Source organism: Notamacropus eugenii, chromosome 1 (genome assembly GCF_028372415.1).
Source record: "Notamacropus eugenii isolate mMacEug1 chromosome 1, mMacEug1.pri_v2, whole genome shotgun sequence".
Classification (NCBI taxonomy): domain Eukaryota; kingdom Metazoa; phylum Chordata; class Mammalia; order Diprotodontia; family Macropodidae; genus Notamacropus; species Notamacropus eugenii.
The window spans coordinates 21,527,785-21,544,246 of NC_092872.1; the positions used below are offsets into that span (position 1 = coordinate 21,527,785).

General features: G+C 37.8%; 1 protein-coding gene across 2 annotated transcripts in view; it reads right to left on the reverse strand.

The window, feature by feature from the left end:
* Positions 1-16,462, reverse strand: part of RAD23B (RAD23 homolog B, nucleotide excision repair protein) — an 83,442-nt gene that overhangs the window by 57,444 nt on the left and 9,536 nt on the right. The gene's annotated exons all lie outside the window — the stretch shown is intronic.

Here is a 16,462-nt window from a genome sequence, read left to right on the forward strand (position 1 = left end):
ATACACAAACAAGACTCTTCATTTTGACCAAAGCCTGAACCCAAGTTATAATCCAAGCTATGCAACCTTATTTTAAAAAATCAAAACTTGATTCACTTCTAACAACTGCCTTTTGAGATATAATTATTGTCATTTTGGAGGAAAAGAAGCTGACTGGAGTTACTATACATCTTTAGTAAAACATAGTATTGGGCTCCGTGATCTGAGGCCATCACTGACTCGAAGCCAGCAATGGTGTCAAGCTCAAACAGAAACGGGATCGCACAATAAAAGGATCCCCTAAGATCAGATACTGACTTAGTCTTAAAATGTAACATCTGTTTTATTGTATTACTCATTTTATTAAATACTTTCCAGCTGCATTTTAATCTGGTTCAGACGGCGCTGAGGAGTGTTATGGGCCTGAGTGATGTGGTCCACGTTTTTGTTCTAAGTCATACATGCACCGCAAAACTAAGATATGAACTAACAAACGTTACTCTCATAAAAATATTTTCTAATGATCACAACAACAGGATAAACTCTGTAAGACTTTATTCCATTTAGCTAGCAAAGTATTTGATACCTTTTAAACACTAAATACTTGACTTTAAACACTATTAGGTGCAGTATGAATGGGAACAGAAAACAGGCACACATAGTTCAATGAAACTGAAAAGGCTAGAATATTATAGGGATGGGAATAAGTGATGCCATTCTGAAATACTGTTGTCTACATCCACACACACATCCATGCACAGACGCGCACACACACACACACACACACACACACACACACAGAGGCACGGTGGTGGAGCACATCAGTTAGAAGAGACCCCAGAGGTTTCCTAGTCCAACCCCATCATTCTATACTTGAGGAGGCAGAGGCCCAGGAAGTCCAAGTGACTTGACCACTTGTCACATAGCAAAACATCAGAAGTCTAACTGGCCCTCTGACTCCACTGTTTCTTCCATAATACCCAAAATGCCTCTCATTTTGGACCTGAAAATGTAGATCACTCTCAAAAAATATATATGTTGCGTGTGTGTGTCATTTTGATATTAGGTTGCAAGATACACTTCTTCATCTTGTGGTAGGTGGTAAGAGTGAATAATGGGAAAAGACCCAAATCAGAGGAGAAGGCGACGTGCTTAGATCCAGTCTAGCGTTCCATAGCTGAACTGGAAAAAGCACAAGTTTTTGGTTTCTTATTTTTAGAAAGTGGTGCTCTAAAGCACCAGAGAATATAACACCATGAAGCTTTACTAAGTAGAAGGCACTATGACAGCCACTGGGAATTACCAAGATGAAAAACCCTTAAAATATTTTTCAATCTAATATAGGGGTGACACACATATAAAAAAAAAGCACAAGTGATTATGAGATAATTAGGATAACTAGGTCAAAAAAAGGAAGCATGAGAGTGAGGAAAGATCCAAAGTTATGGACGTTTACATGTTATATTCTCTAGTGCTTCTGAGCACACCTTTCTAGAATAAGAAACCAAAAGCGAGCTCGCTTGGACAGTTCAGCTATGCAATGTTAGACTGGATCTAACCCCACTGCCTTCTAGTCTGATTTGGGGGTCTTCTCCCCAATATTCACTCTCACCACCTACTACAAGATGAAAAAATTCTAGTCAGTAGCAGGTCTTCTCCTCAATACTCACTCCCCATCATTTTTTTCTAGGAAGAAAGTGCTGGGCCCTATAGGAAAAAGAGTTTCAACAAGTAGAAATGTGGAAGAAATTCACAAAGGATTAGATTTAGAATGAGAAGTCAACTCTAAGGTCATCTAGTCCAATTCTCTCACAGACAGGGAAACTGAGGACTTACCCAAAATCGTACAGGCACAAAGTGGCAGAGATGAATATTAAATTCAAGTTTTCTAACTCTAAATCAAGTACTCTTTCCCCTGAAGCACACCGACTCTCCTGACTTAATAAATTGATTGAGAAAATGCACACAGGCAGAATAAGACCAGGGAACAGTTAACTAGCAGTACAGCTGCACTAAAATGAAATACGTAAAAGAACTAGCATTAAGAAATTAGGCTGGAATCAGTCCTTATATGGTGAAACATATTATTTTATCAAGTAGACAACTGAAAAATAAGAGTTTGAATGAGAGAGTAACATGATCATAGTTTGGCAATGGTGTAACGATTAGAGAAATAGAGGCCAGGTCAAGGGGTTTTATAATATTCCAGGTGGTGATAAGGATCTGAAATAAAGCAATATCAGTGTACAGAGACAAGACAGGCGAGAGATAGTATAGCCAGAAAACTGAGAAAACTCAATCAGTGGTTAGCTATGGGAAGAAAAGAAAGGAAGCAAAGTAGACTCCACTGATTTGAGTCGAGGGTACTGGAAGACTGTTTGACAAGCAACAGGGAAAAAAAAAGGCCGTTCTGAGAAGGAACAAATAGGTTAGGGCCACCTTATTTAAGGCTATCAAATTGCTCAAGTGTACGGAGTTGTTTCAAGAGGCAAGTGAGGATCCACTGGGTGTGCCAGCAGAATTGCTTTGTTCAGAACTGGATTATTCTGGCAGCACTGAATGGATTCCAGTAAGGGAAAAAATTGATGAAAAATTGATGCAAAGAAACTAGTTTGAGACTTACTGAACAGTCCATGATTCATGAAGACTTGAACTAGGCTAGTGGCAATGGTGACAGAAAATTGGGGATGGTTTCATTTACTATAGAGGCAGAACTGATAGGAAGGACTGGTCATGCACTGGTTACAGGATATGAAGGGACAAAGTTTAGTCAAAGTTGCAGTCTAATTGGTTTCATCGCCTTTAAATCTGAATTACCCATAGGAAATTCAGGTAAAAACAATCATTAAGTAATGAACAATATCACAAAATGGGAGATAGATGTTGGAGAAGATGTGGGAGAGTTGGAACACTAACTCATTGTTGGTAGAACTGTGAGCTGATTCAACCATTCTGGAAAGCAATTTGGAACTATGCCCAAAGGGCTACAAAAATGTGCACACCCTTTGACCCACCAAAACCACTTCTAGGACTGTATCGAACAAAAATATTTATAGCAGCTCTCTTTGTGGTGGTCAAAAACTGGAAATCAAGGGGATGCCCATCCACTGGGGAATGGTTGAACAAGTTGTGGTATATGAATGTAATGGAATACTACTGTGCTGTAAGAAATGATGAACAGGAGGACTTCAGAGAGGCCTGGAAAGACTTATATGAACTGATGCTGAGGGAAAGGAGCAGAACCAGGAGAACTTTGTACACAGCAACAACCACAGCGTGCTAGGATTTTTTCTGGTAGACTTAGAACGTCATTGCGATGCAAGGACTTAAATAATTCCCAGTGGTCTCTTAAGGCAAAATGCCTTCCACATCCAGAGAAAGAACTATGGAATTGGATCACAGAATGTAGCAGATCGTTTTCTTTTGTACTGCGTTTTAGTTTGTTATATGATTTCTCCCATTCATTTTAACTCTTCTACACAACATGACTATGGTGAAAATGTATTTAATAGGAATGTATGTGTAGAACCTATATAAAATTGTATGCCATCTCAGGGAGGGAAGAGGAGGTAGGAGGGAAGGAAAAAAATTCTAAGTTATACGGTAGTGATTGTAGAACACTGAAAATACATTTTAAAAAGGAATTAACAACAATGTAAATATTTCTAATGTGCTTTTTTACACCAACAGCCCTAGTTAGAAGCAAATGCTAGTGTGGTCACTTAACAGATTAGGAAATCGAGGTTCAGCAGCATTAAGTGATTTGCCCGTATAATTACTAGATATTACACCCTGATGATAAAAGAAAGGCCAAACTTTAATGAGAGACCCCATGCAAGCAATTATGAAGATATAGGACATGTAGAGGGTAAATGGAGGTGAAAAAAATCACATGACACTAAGTTCCTGAAAAATGAGAACAGAAAGCGGATACTGCTATATAGACTACGCTTTAGAAATCAGATGGTAAATGGAAGGTGCTGGCACAATTACATATAACATCTAATATCATAATTGGTTGTCAGCATTGTCTACAGGATTTTCTAGGTGTGTCATGCCATGTAAGTTTGAAAGCTGTAACATATTAATTGTATAAAAAGTCTAAGAACTGGAGTTGTATAAAAATTCTCCAGGGTATATAAAATGCATGTAGTAAAACTCCTTACATTTCCAAGTGCTATTGAACATTTTTTTCACGTGGTCTTCACAATGTTTTGGTGGACTGGTTTTCAGGTCAACTGTTTACTGAATTGTATATAATAAACTAACACCTTTCCCTCTCTACAGAGGTGAAATTTCCTTGACTATACTTCATCTGGCAAGGTTAATATGGCAGCATCTTACTGAGTGGAAATTGTAGTTAAGGACACGAGAAATAAGAATGAGACACAGAGAAAGAATGAATTGTATACTAAATAGCCAGAAGGCAAAGGATATAAAAGAAAAGTCAGAGGAACAGAGGTAGTGCCCAATGGCTCAAAATATGTCACGAAACACCATGGAAACCAACTAACTTAAGGATATGGGAAAGTTATTTCTGTTGCAAAAATACTAAGTTATCAAAGATATTATAAAAATGAATTATATGTAGTAGGCTAATCACAATTTGTCAAATGCGGAGCACACAGAGAAAAGGAAGAAAATAACAAAAAAAGGATGAAAGAAGGAAGATGGAAGGGAGGTGTAATAATAGAAATAATCTCAAATATAGGTGGAATTTTAAGGCAGAGACTCAGGGCTTAGGAATACCAAATTATTCAATAATGACCAAACTGTTCATTGACTACAAAAACAAAAAAATTAAATAGATCTCTCTTCTAATTCTTTGGGTTTCTGATGGAATATGATGAGCTAACGAAAATATATTATAAGCTTAAGGTTAATGATTACTAATTTGCTCTCCTTTAGACACACTCCACCATCCACATGTTATCAGTGTCTGTAATGTCTGACACAGCTCTACAGGACTTCAAGGTAAGGTCTATCACCACAAGGGGAAAGGGAGAATCTTACAGGTACATGCTGGATCAAAGCATGTTCTTTATCATCTTTATCTACAACATGTTCTTATAACCAGTGAACTAAGAAGATACCCAACAACTAACTACTCAAACAACTTCAAAATATGCTCAACAAGTTTCTGAAGACCTCTAATAAATGAGAATATAGATTTCCTAAGATAGCCCATTACTTTTTTCAACAATTATTGGGAAGGTTTTCCTTATATTCTAAATATGGCTCTCCCTAACTTTCACCCATTCCTCCCACTTCTGCCCTTTGGAGGCATGCAGAAAAGGGCTATTCTCTATTTACATGTCAGACTTTCAAAGTCTTATTTGAAGACTGATAATATTCCTCCTCTCTCTCTATCCTTTTCTCTTTTTCAGACTAAATTATTCATTGGATCCTCATATGATATAGCTTCAAGTCCTTGTACTATCCAGGTTACCCCCTTCAGGATGTTTGAAGTTGTCTTACATCTTTCCCAAAACATAGCACCAAAAAGTGGGCATAGTGGACAGAGACTATGGTCTGACCAGGCTACAATACAAGACTCTCTCTTTCTGGAATCCATGACTCCCTCAATGTAAACTAGGATAGGACACTAGACTTTCTTCTGTCTGCCACGTTAATAGCCTCCATACATCCCTTTTATAGTCCAAAGGACCAGACCACAACAGTCCTATGTAATGTTTTGAAATATATTTTTGAATAGAAGTGTAGAAGTGGCATTTTTCCCTAGTAGGCACTCCATTAAAGAATTTCACCCTTCCTGACATGGTCCCATTAGTGACCACTATTTGGGTTTGGTCATTCCTTTTCACCTGTTCCAAATCTACCTAACTGCACTACTACCTAACCATCTCTTTTATCTTCTCCTGAGGGATAAGCACGAAAAATTCTGTTGAATGGTGTTCGACATCAAAAGATGTTCAGCAACCCCCTAATCTACTAGTTGGGTCACCCTGTCAAAACAGAAAATGATATAAAGCCATGTTTTTTAGTGATCACTACTTCCTCTTCTACAAGCTCATAAAATCCTCTATTTTAGTATGTCCTAGAATTTTTCCAAGAATAGAAATTAAACTCACTGGCCTTGTTAAGTATGCAGACTCTACCGTATTTTTTTTAAACTGGGTAACATCTGCCTTTCTCTAATCCTATGGAACATTCCCCATACTCCCAAGCTCTTTCAAGGATCCCCAGGGCTCAGCAATCACCTCTGTCAGTTCTTTCGGAAGCCCAGGCTGAAGTTCACCTGGTCCTAGTGACCTGAACTCACTGAAGGCGCCTTTCTGCCACCTCCTCACTTCTCTGAGATTTCACTATTTCAGGCATTTTTGTTCTATCCTTCACAGTCCGGAGATCATCCTTTGAAAGAACAAAAGTAAAATAAGAGCTGACTGGTTCAGCCTTCTCCCTTCATCATCGTCTCCCCAGCTCCAAGCACCAAGGACACCCATTCTCTGATCCTCTTCTTATCTCAACATTAACTACAGAATTCTTTTGTTTCCCTTAGTTTCTATCACCAACCTCAGATCATCTGGGGTTTATCAATACTGAAAGCATTATGCTTATTCTCGTTACCTGTACTCATTTCTGTTTAAAGTCTAAGTCAGACATGGAATTTCTTGTGCAGCCTCCACACTGGTCTCTAGAGACCTCTCTACCCGCCCCCCCCCCCAGCCGTCACCCCTTCTTCCTCATCAAAACCACTTGCTCTTGTGTTTTCATAATTTCATTCTTAAAGAGTTTACCATTCCTTCTCAACAGATTTCTTCCGCAGAATATCCATACCTGGATTCCTACTAATCCTTTCTTTAGAAACAGGTCTCTGAAAAATGTGTGTATTTCAGAGTGGGTTTGATTTTTCTTTAATTCTATCACAAATTCTGTAATCATCTGTCCCTTAGGTTGCCCTCATTTCTTTTTGAGAAACCAGATCTTTTAAAATGAGATCCAAAATAGTTTCCTTTTATTGTCTATTTTTTGGACTTTTTGGATAATGATTTCAGTGAGGGAGGTGACAGTCCTTTTGTAGCCTATACTTTATGAAAGACTTTGCTTGACAAGATGAACTCCAACAAGAGCAGTCTCGATAGAAATGGATTGGAAGTCACTGTATGTTAATATTGATTGAAAAAACTAAGTATGTCTAGCCTATCAAAGAAACCTTCAAGAGAACTCAAGAGTTGCCATCAAGCCTTTAAAGGACTTTCCGGGGGAAGAAGAATCAGACTTTTCAGGTTGGCCACTGAAATTCCTATGAAAGGAAAAACTTCTTAAAAATTGGAATTCTCTTAAAGTAAAATAGGCTACTAAATGAGGTATTATTTGGCTATAACAACAGGTTTTCAAGTTGGAGCCTGGATAATCACTTGTCAGGTACATGACAAAGCTAACTCTTGTTCAAATACAGACTGAACTGGAGTTCCTTTCCAATGTCAAGATTTTGTATTTTTGTTTTTTTTGTATTCTGTTCTAAGTGATTTTCCCCAGGAGATTCAATTTGCCCACCTGCAAAATGGTAACAATCCTATATCAGAGATTTTGTGAAAAACCAGCAAGTTTATTCTGAACAATCTGATGATGCTAGGAGGCACAAAATAAAGAAGACTGGACTAAGAATTAGGATACCTGGGTTCTCTTTTAATTACTTAACCTCGCTGGAACTCAGTTTATCAGCATTTATTTGGATGTGCTGGATTAAATTAAATAAAGCATAGCTCTACAAGTACATAGTTCTGAACAAACCTAATCTATCTTTCTCTTTAATCTTTCCCAGGCCTTCTAAAGACCCAAGAAACCTGACCCAGATTTGATGTCATTAAAATGATAGATGTAGTGAGCTGTTTTTTTTCCCCCCATACTGGACCCCATGAATAATTAAATACAATCTGAATTAGAATAATTATCTAATGCCATATTCATGATACTCTGAAGGTAGATCAACAGAAGCAACAGTGGTGAGGTGGTTAAACCTGCCTTTGTATTCGTTAATACTGGCTAGCAAACTAAGCTTAAAATAAAGTTTTAATAAACCATATCTTAGAGTCAACAAAGACAAGGATTTGGAGAAGACTGTCAAATGTCCAAGTAGAGGTAATGCAACAGAAATAGTATATTCAAGTCAATAATGTTATAATCAACTTCCTTACACAGGTCCTGAAAGAATCACTTACAAAATACTAACCCTTGTCTTTGATGGGATCTGTCATTTTAGTTGGATAAAAAAAGTGTGATCTCTGCCGGTACAGAATAATCCCTACCTGTCCTCCCAAACTATTACAATTTTTGTTCAGGGCTTTGTTTTTCTTTTGTAAAAACTTTGTAGAATATAAATGTCGGTCATTTCAATACCGTTAATTTTGCAGATAACACTACAGCACTAAGGCTGTAATACTTCCACTCTTAAACAGTTCACCTCCTTTTCCAATCAGGAGTACTTGACAATTTCTTTTGTAAAGTTTTGCCTACTGAAACACTCACAAAGTGGTCAAAACAAAACAAAACAAAACACTGGGGAGGCTGACTACATTCAAAGGCTACCCATGTAAAGTCTGGATAGCTCTTTTGTTAAGAAATGTATCCTTATTATTAAGTCTAAATCTGCCTTTTAACACTTTCTACCCTTTTTCTTCCATGTTGGCCCCTGGATCAAAAAAGACTTATCTTCTACATAAAAGCCTGGAAGACAGTTATGATGTTCCTTTTAAGGCGACCAAACTGAGGATGGATCTCAGATCCTAAATGACTTGTCACAAGGATTAGTCAGGATACAAACCCAAATTGCAAGTCAAGCACTTGCTCTATTCAATCATGCAGCCTAAGGATGCCAGCCACGCTCCTACTACTGCCATCTGATTCATCTGCATCAATGACTCATAGCCTTAGAGGATAACTCAACAACAATGGTGTTAAAAAAGACACTGTTTTCATAGCAGACTGCATGCCATCTTGGGGAGGGAAGGAAGAAGGGGAGAAAATTTAAAACTTATGGAAATGAAATGCTGAAAACTAAAAACAAATAAAATAAATTGAAAACAAAGATGAGCTTTTAAAAAACTTATTTATTTTTAAAATGAACAGAAGAAAACAGAAAGTAGAAGGAAACGGACAAGCTAGATAGTTTTGAAAGTAGGCTGAGTTTATTATGTAGCAGTACACATTAGAAATTTGTGGTCTCACATATAACATTCTTTTTATATCCTCTTTGACACAGGAGAAAAAACTACAAAATGAGCTTTTGACAACCAGTTTAGAATCACTGGAAGTACTGAATGATTTTTAAAGTGTGACCTAGGACTATGTTTTCTTCCTACTCAATTCTAGGGCCAACCAATTGTCCTTTACTTGTCAAAAAGCATATAGCGATCTGAAGGTTTTTTGTTTTTATTTCTAAGCTGACTTTCTGGAATAACTATGAAATCCTAATTTCTATATAAAAAATTCTTGGCTTGATGATAACAGCACAATATAGGTGACAGGTATTTGTGGAAAGAAGTGAGCCCATGATTTCAAAGCAAAATTAATTTTTCTAATGTGAATTACTATATATGTATAATTCACAAGAACATAAATTTGTTATTTCTTAGTTTCATGTCTAGACTTCCATCTTTTCTGAGTCCCTTAAGGGTTTGAACTGAAAGCTATTAGGAAATAAGGAGCCTATAGCTTGTCAATCTAAACTGGGGGGGGAGGGGGAGGAACAATAAAGCTTTGGTAAATTAACAATTATCAAAGAGAAATAATACCAGAAGTCTAAATGGACTTGTAAGGAGTATTCCAAGGAATACTGTTTTCTCTTGTGGTTATTCAAACTTTTGGTTCCTAAATAGGAACTGTGGATAGATATTCCCCTTGTATGAAGAACAGTAACTTCTACAACTGATTATTTTCCTATATCAACTTTAAAATGGCAGAGAAATTTTTAAGCTGAAAGCAGAGATTATTTATTCCTTTCGAAATATTTAAGCAGTAATGAGACATCCTTCTAGTAAGACACTAAGAAAAAAATACTGAAATTCATACAAAGGAGCAAAAGGTCAAGAATGTGGGAAGGAAGAAATGGCACCAAATCTGAGGTCATATCCTCAAACAATAATTAATATTATTTGGCACCAGTCAAAAAACTGAAAAGTTGATTAGTGAGATACATCAGATACACAAGATACAGAAACAAATGACGAAGAGTCCAACTACTGGGAAAAGGATCCACTATTTGACTGAAATTGGCAAAGATGGAAAATAGTCTAGGCATGCTCCATCAAAAAAAAAAAAAAGGCACATGACCTAGATATAAAAGGTACAGATATTAACAAACTGGAGGAGGGAAGGAGATAACCTTTAACAATTAAGGACAGAGAAAGGGGGTCCTTGGCAGAACAAGCAATAAGATCACATTATATAAAATGGACAATTTTGATTACATTACATTGCAAAATCCTTGCAGAGATAATGTACCAAGGGGGCAGAGTCAAGATGGCAGAGTAGAAAGAAGGAACTGTAGAAGCTCCCCTGCCATAGCCCATAAAGTACCTGTAAAAAATGACTCTAAACAAATTCTAGAGCAGCAGAAGCCACAAAATGACAGAGTGAAAGAGATTTCCAGCCTAAGACAGCCTGGAGGGCCGACAGGAAAGGTCTACTGCACTGGGCACAAAGCCCAGCATGGGCCACGCGATACAGCAAAGACAGGACCTGGAATTGGCTTCAGGGCACCACTGTGGGGGTTCCCAGATTGCTCAACCCACAAACTGCCAAAGACAGCTTCAAAGATCAGTGAGAAAGCTGTTTCACTTGGGTGAGAAGGGAACATGATCTGGACCCAGCAGCAGCCACAGCAGTGGTATCTGACCTTCCAGTGAGCAGCCTGAATAATTTCATTATTGACTGACTTCATCTCTTATTTCTCCAAGGGATTCTGAAAAGTCTTCAGCAGCACAATTCAAAAACACCAATTCTGTGGAATTCAGCTCTCCTTATACTCCAACTCTCACAGCCATATATTGCTACTGAAAAGACCACAGATGTGACTATAGGGATCTCTGTTGGAAAGCCATGTCTCTGCTTTTTAGTATGCTATCCAGAACTGCCATCATTTTCCTTCCAAGGAATGATCATGTTTTACTTTCATGACTACAGTCACTGTCTGCAGTGATCTTTGGGCTCAAAAATATAACATTTGACACAACTTCCATTTCTTCTCTTCCTATTTGCTAGGAAGTGATGGGACCAGGTGCCATGGTCTTCAGGGGTTTTTATGTTAATTTTCAAGTCCTCTTTCACCCTCAATCAGGAGAGTTCTTAATTTCTCTTCACTTTCTGCCACCAGAATACTATTATCTGCCACTCAGAGACTGCTGATTGCAGCTTTTGATTGAGACCATTTTTGGAATCTTCTGCCTAAAGACCTTGGGGGAATTGAGCCACTGATCTGGGTCTCAGCCCTGTGTGGCCCTCCCAGGTTGAGGAAGAGTGCTGCCATGGTGGAGCTGGTGGAGGCTCTGGAGGGGAAACCCTGCAGGCAGATCCTGCCTGTGGTTGCTCCCAGACCAGAGTGCAGGCCAGGAAAGGAATAAACTCCTCTTCATTGATTGTGCCACCTTGGAGGAACTGAGAACTTACAGGCCCCCAGAGTATTCCCTCCTCTTGACAAAGGACTCAAAAGTCAAGTAACTGGCTGGGAAAATGCCCAAAAAAGGGGGGAAAAAATAAGATTATAGAAGGCTACTTTCTTGGTAAACAGGTATTTTCTTCCATCCTTTCAGATGAGGAAGAACAATGCATACCATCAGAGGAAGACATCCCAAAATACATATGCAATGGTCTCAAGTCATGGAAGAGCTCAAAATGGATTCTGAAAATCAAGTTAGAGAGATGGATGAAAAACTGGGAAGAGAAATGAGAGAGATGCAAGAAAAGCATAAAAAGCAAGTCAACAGCTTGCTAAAGGAGACCCGAAAAAAATGCTGAAGAAAATAACACCTTGAAAAATAGGCTAACTCAATTGACAAAAGAGGTCCAAAAAGCTAGAGGAGAAGAATGCTTTAAAAAGGAGAATTAGCCAAATGGAAAAGGAGGTTCAAAAGCTCACTGAAGAAAATATGTCTTTAAAAATTAGAATAGAACAGGTGGAAGCTAATGACTTTATGAGAAACCAAGAAATTACAAAACAAAACCAAAAGAACAAAAAAATTGAACACAATGTAAAACATCTCACTGGAAAAACAAATGACCTGGAAAATAGATCCAGGAGAAACTATTTAAAAATTATGGGGTTACCTGAAAGCCATGATCAAGAAAGAGCCTAGACATCATCTTCCATGAAATTATCGAGGAAAACTGTCCTGATATTCTAGAACTAGAAGGCAAAATAAATATTGAAGGAATCCACCAATCACCTCCTGAAAGAGACCCAAAGAGAAACTCCTAGGAATACTGTAATCAAATTCCAGAGTTCCCAGGTCAAGGAGAAAATATTGCAAGCAGCCACAAAGAAACAATTCAAGTATTGTGGAAATACAATCATGATAACACAAGATCTAGCAGCTTCTACATTAAGGGATAGAAGGACTTGGAATATGATATTCCAGAAGTCAAAGGAACTAGGATTAAAACCAAGAATCACCTACCCAGCCAAACAGAATAATCCTTCAAGGGAAAAAATGGTCATTCAATGAAATAGAGGACTTTTAAGCATTCTTGATGAAAAGACCAGAAATGAATAGAAAATTTGACTTTCAAACACAAGAATCAAGAGAAGCGTGAAAAGGTAAACAGGAAAGAGAAATCATAAGGGACTTTCTAAAGTTAAACTGTTTACATTGCTACATGGAAAGACAATATTTGTAACTCTTGAAACTTTTCTCAGTATTTGGGTAGTTGGAGGGATTTTATACACACACACGCACACACACACAGCAAGAGTACAGGGTGATTTGAATAGGAAGGGATGATATCTAAAAAAATAAAATTAAAGGGTAAGAGAGGAATATATTGGGAAGATAAAGGGAGAAATGGAATGGGGCAAATTATCTCTCATAAAAAAGGCAAGAAAAAGCTTTTTCAATGGAGGAGGAAAGGTGGGAGGTGAGGGAAAAAATAAAGCTTACTCTCATCACATTTGGCTTAAGGAGGGAATAACATGCTCACTCAATTTGGTATGAAAATCTATCTTACACTACGGGAAAGTAGGAGAGAGAAGAGGACAAGAGAGGTGGGAATGATGGAAGGGAGGGCAAATGGGAGGAGAGAGTAATTAGAAGTAAACACTTTTGAGGAGGGACAAGGTCAAAAGTGAGGACAGAATAAATGCGGACAGAATAGGATGGAGGGAAATATTGTGAAGTCTTGTGCAAAACTGCACATATATAGCCTACATTGAATTGCTTGCCTTCTCAGTGGGGGGTGGGTGGAGAGGGAGGAAGGGAAAGAAGTTGGAATTCTAAGTCTTAGGAAGGAATGTTGAGAATCGTTTTTGCATACAATTGGGAAATAAGAAATACAGGTAATGGGGTATAGAGATCTATCTTGCCCTACAAGAAAAGCCAGAATATGGAGATAAGGGAAGGTAGGGGTGTGATGGAAGGGAGGGCAGATTGGGGGAAGGGGTAATCAGAATACATGGCATTTTGGGGTGGGAGGAAGGGAGAAATTCTGAGAAAATTTGGAACTCAAAATTTTGTGGAAATGAATGTTGAAAACTAAAAATAAATAAACATTAAAAAAAAAGAAGAAAAAAGAAAAATCCTTGCATAGGTCTAAGACAACTCCAAAAGACTCATGATGGAAAAAGAACTATGGCATTTGAAACATTATTTGCTATCATTTTTGTTATTGTTTCTTCTTTCTCCTGATTTCTCCCATGGGTTCTCATTCCTCTTTACAATACAACTAATAAAAAATTTTTTAAAGGAAAAAATACAATACAACTAATTGAAAATAGATTTAATATAAATATAAAGCCTATATCAAATTACATGCTGTCATGGGGTGGGAGGAGGGGAGAGATGGGGAGAAAATATGGAACTCAGTATTATGGAAGTCAACATTGAAAACTAGAAATAAATAATTTATTTAAAAAAGAAAAGAAAAATCCTTGCACAAACAAAATCAATGTAGTTCAAATTGGAAAGCAAACAGACTAAGAGGAAAAAATAACTGAAGCAAATGTTGCTAATGAAGGTTTCATTCAGGACATAGAGAGAATTGATGCAAATATACAAATACCATTTTTCAATAGGTATATGTTCAAAGAATACCAACAGGAAATCCTCAAGGAAAAGAAAGCTATCAGCAATACAAAAAAAAGGCTCCAAATCACTAAAAAACTCATGTAAATCAAAACTCTAAGGGGCAGTAAGGTGGTACAGTGAGTAGAGCACCAGCCCTGGAGTCAGAAGAAACTCAATTCAAATACAGCCTCAGATACTTGACATACTTACTAGCTGTGTGGCCTTGGGCAAGTCACTTAACCCCAAAAGCCTTGCCTTACCCTCTCCATTAAAAAAAAACAAAACTCTTAATATTCCACTTCATACCAACCAGATATGGAAAAATGACAAAAAAGGAAAATGTTCACTGTTGGAGAAACGATGAGAAAACAGGCATGGGCAGAGCCATTCTAGAAAGCAATCTGGAATTACATACCAAAAGTCACTAAACTGTAACTTTTGACTCAAGATACTTCTACTAGGAATATACACCCCAAGAGGTCAAAGACAGGGAAATGACCCAAATGCACAAAAATATTTCTAGCAGCCACTTTTTATTAAAGAGGACTATCAGTCAATCATCAACAAACTTTAGAAAGCAAAGAAAAATTTAAAAAAGGTCCCTTGCCCTCAAGGAGTTCAGATTTTAACGGGGTAAATAACATATAAATAACCATATACCTTCGTGACATTTACAAAGTAAGCATCTCTCACAGGAGAAAGTACTGGCAGTTGAGGGGATCAAAAAGGGCCTCCTATAAAAGTGTAAGTCAAACTGACTTACATAATTACAAAGTCAAGAGGCAGAGCTGTCCAGGAAGGGGAGACAGGGCAGCGAAAAGGCAAGGACCTGAGAAATTGGAGTGAGGCATCCAAGAAACAACAATTACTGTGGGACAGCTGGATTGTGGAGTTCATGGAAGGGAATAACATAAGACTAGAGAGGTAAAAAATGGATAAGTTATGAACATAGTTCAGAAAAATCACCTTGACAATGAAGTAGAGAATGGACTGGAATGGGGAGACCAGTAAAGTCCAGGTGAAAGGTGACGGGGACATGAATGCGAACTGTGGCTATGTGAGAGAAGAGAGCAAATTGTGAGAGATGCTGTGAAAGTAGAAAGATTGACAACAGACTGGATTCATGGTGTGAGGTGTTAAGAATGAGACTAAGGTTCCAAGTTCCATCAAAGGAGAGATGTTACTAACAAGAGGACCACACAACTGATTGGATATTGGGGGTAGAGACAAGATTGACACCTAGGCTGCAAGCCTGGCATAGATGTGCTTGGGAAGAAGGTGTCACTAATGGCAACAGCGAAGTTCAGAAGGAGCGAAGTGTTTTGGGGGAAAGATAGTGAGGTTTGATTTGAACATGAGAAATAAGATGTGTCCAGTTCAAGATTTACAAAATGTATTTGGATGTTTGGGGCTGTAGCTCAGAAGAAAGACTAGGGCTGAATATTTAGATCTCAAAATCGAAAGACTTTGAAAAAAAAAAGTTGAGTGCCCATCAATTTGGGGAATAGCTGACAAATGTTATATGAATATAATGAAGTATTGTTTCATGAAAAAAATCATGAAAGAGACAGATTTATAGAAACCTGAGACTACTTATATGAACTGATATGACCACCGTATTGTCAAGGAAACTGATTTTGAAAGACTTAAGAGCTATGGTCATGCGCAATGATCAACGCTAACTATTAAAGACGAATTATGCTTCTCCTCTCTGACAGGGCTAAGTGCAAAGACACATTTTCTAGACTCAAACAATGTATGGATATTTCGCTAAAAAAAGAGGGCTGTCCTTTAGCAAGTGGGTACGGGCAGATATAGAACAGACCAAAAAAGAGAAAGGAGGAAAAAAGCAGCATTTTTCAAAGTACCACGTCAAATGAAATATTTAAAGAAACATAAGCTATATGTAATAGTTTGAGTTTCAGATACTATCCTCTTGCTGTCATTAAAATTGTTGATGACTGTGAAGTTCTTAAAAAAATTTTAAAACTACACTCCAAAATTATGTCAGGAATTAAAGGTTAAATGTCATAATCTACAGATTGTGCTCTTATTTTGGGGGAAAGCAATAAATTGGGACATGTTTTTCCCCTAGCAATGTAGTATACTTCTGGCATGAGCCTTTAAAGAGCAGCAGTGCCTCAGCCATCACATTTATACGACTCTTCAGTAACCTGGGACGCATGCTTCTTGCTGTTGCTGTCTTCGACAAAGTGGTCCATTTCTTAGTTTCATCAACTTCTTCG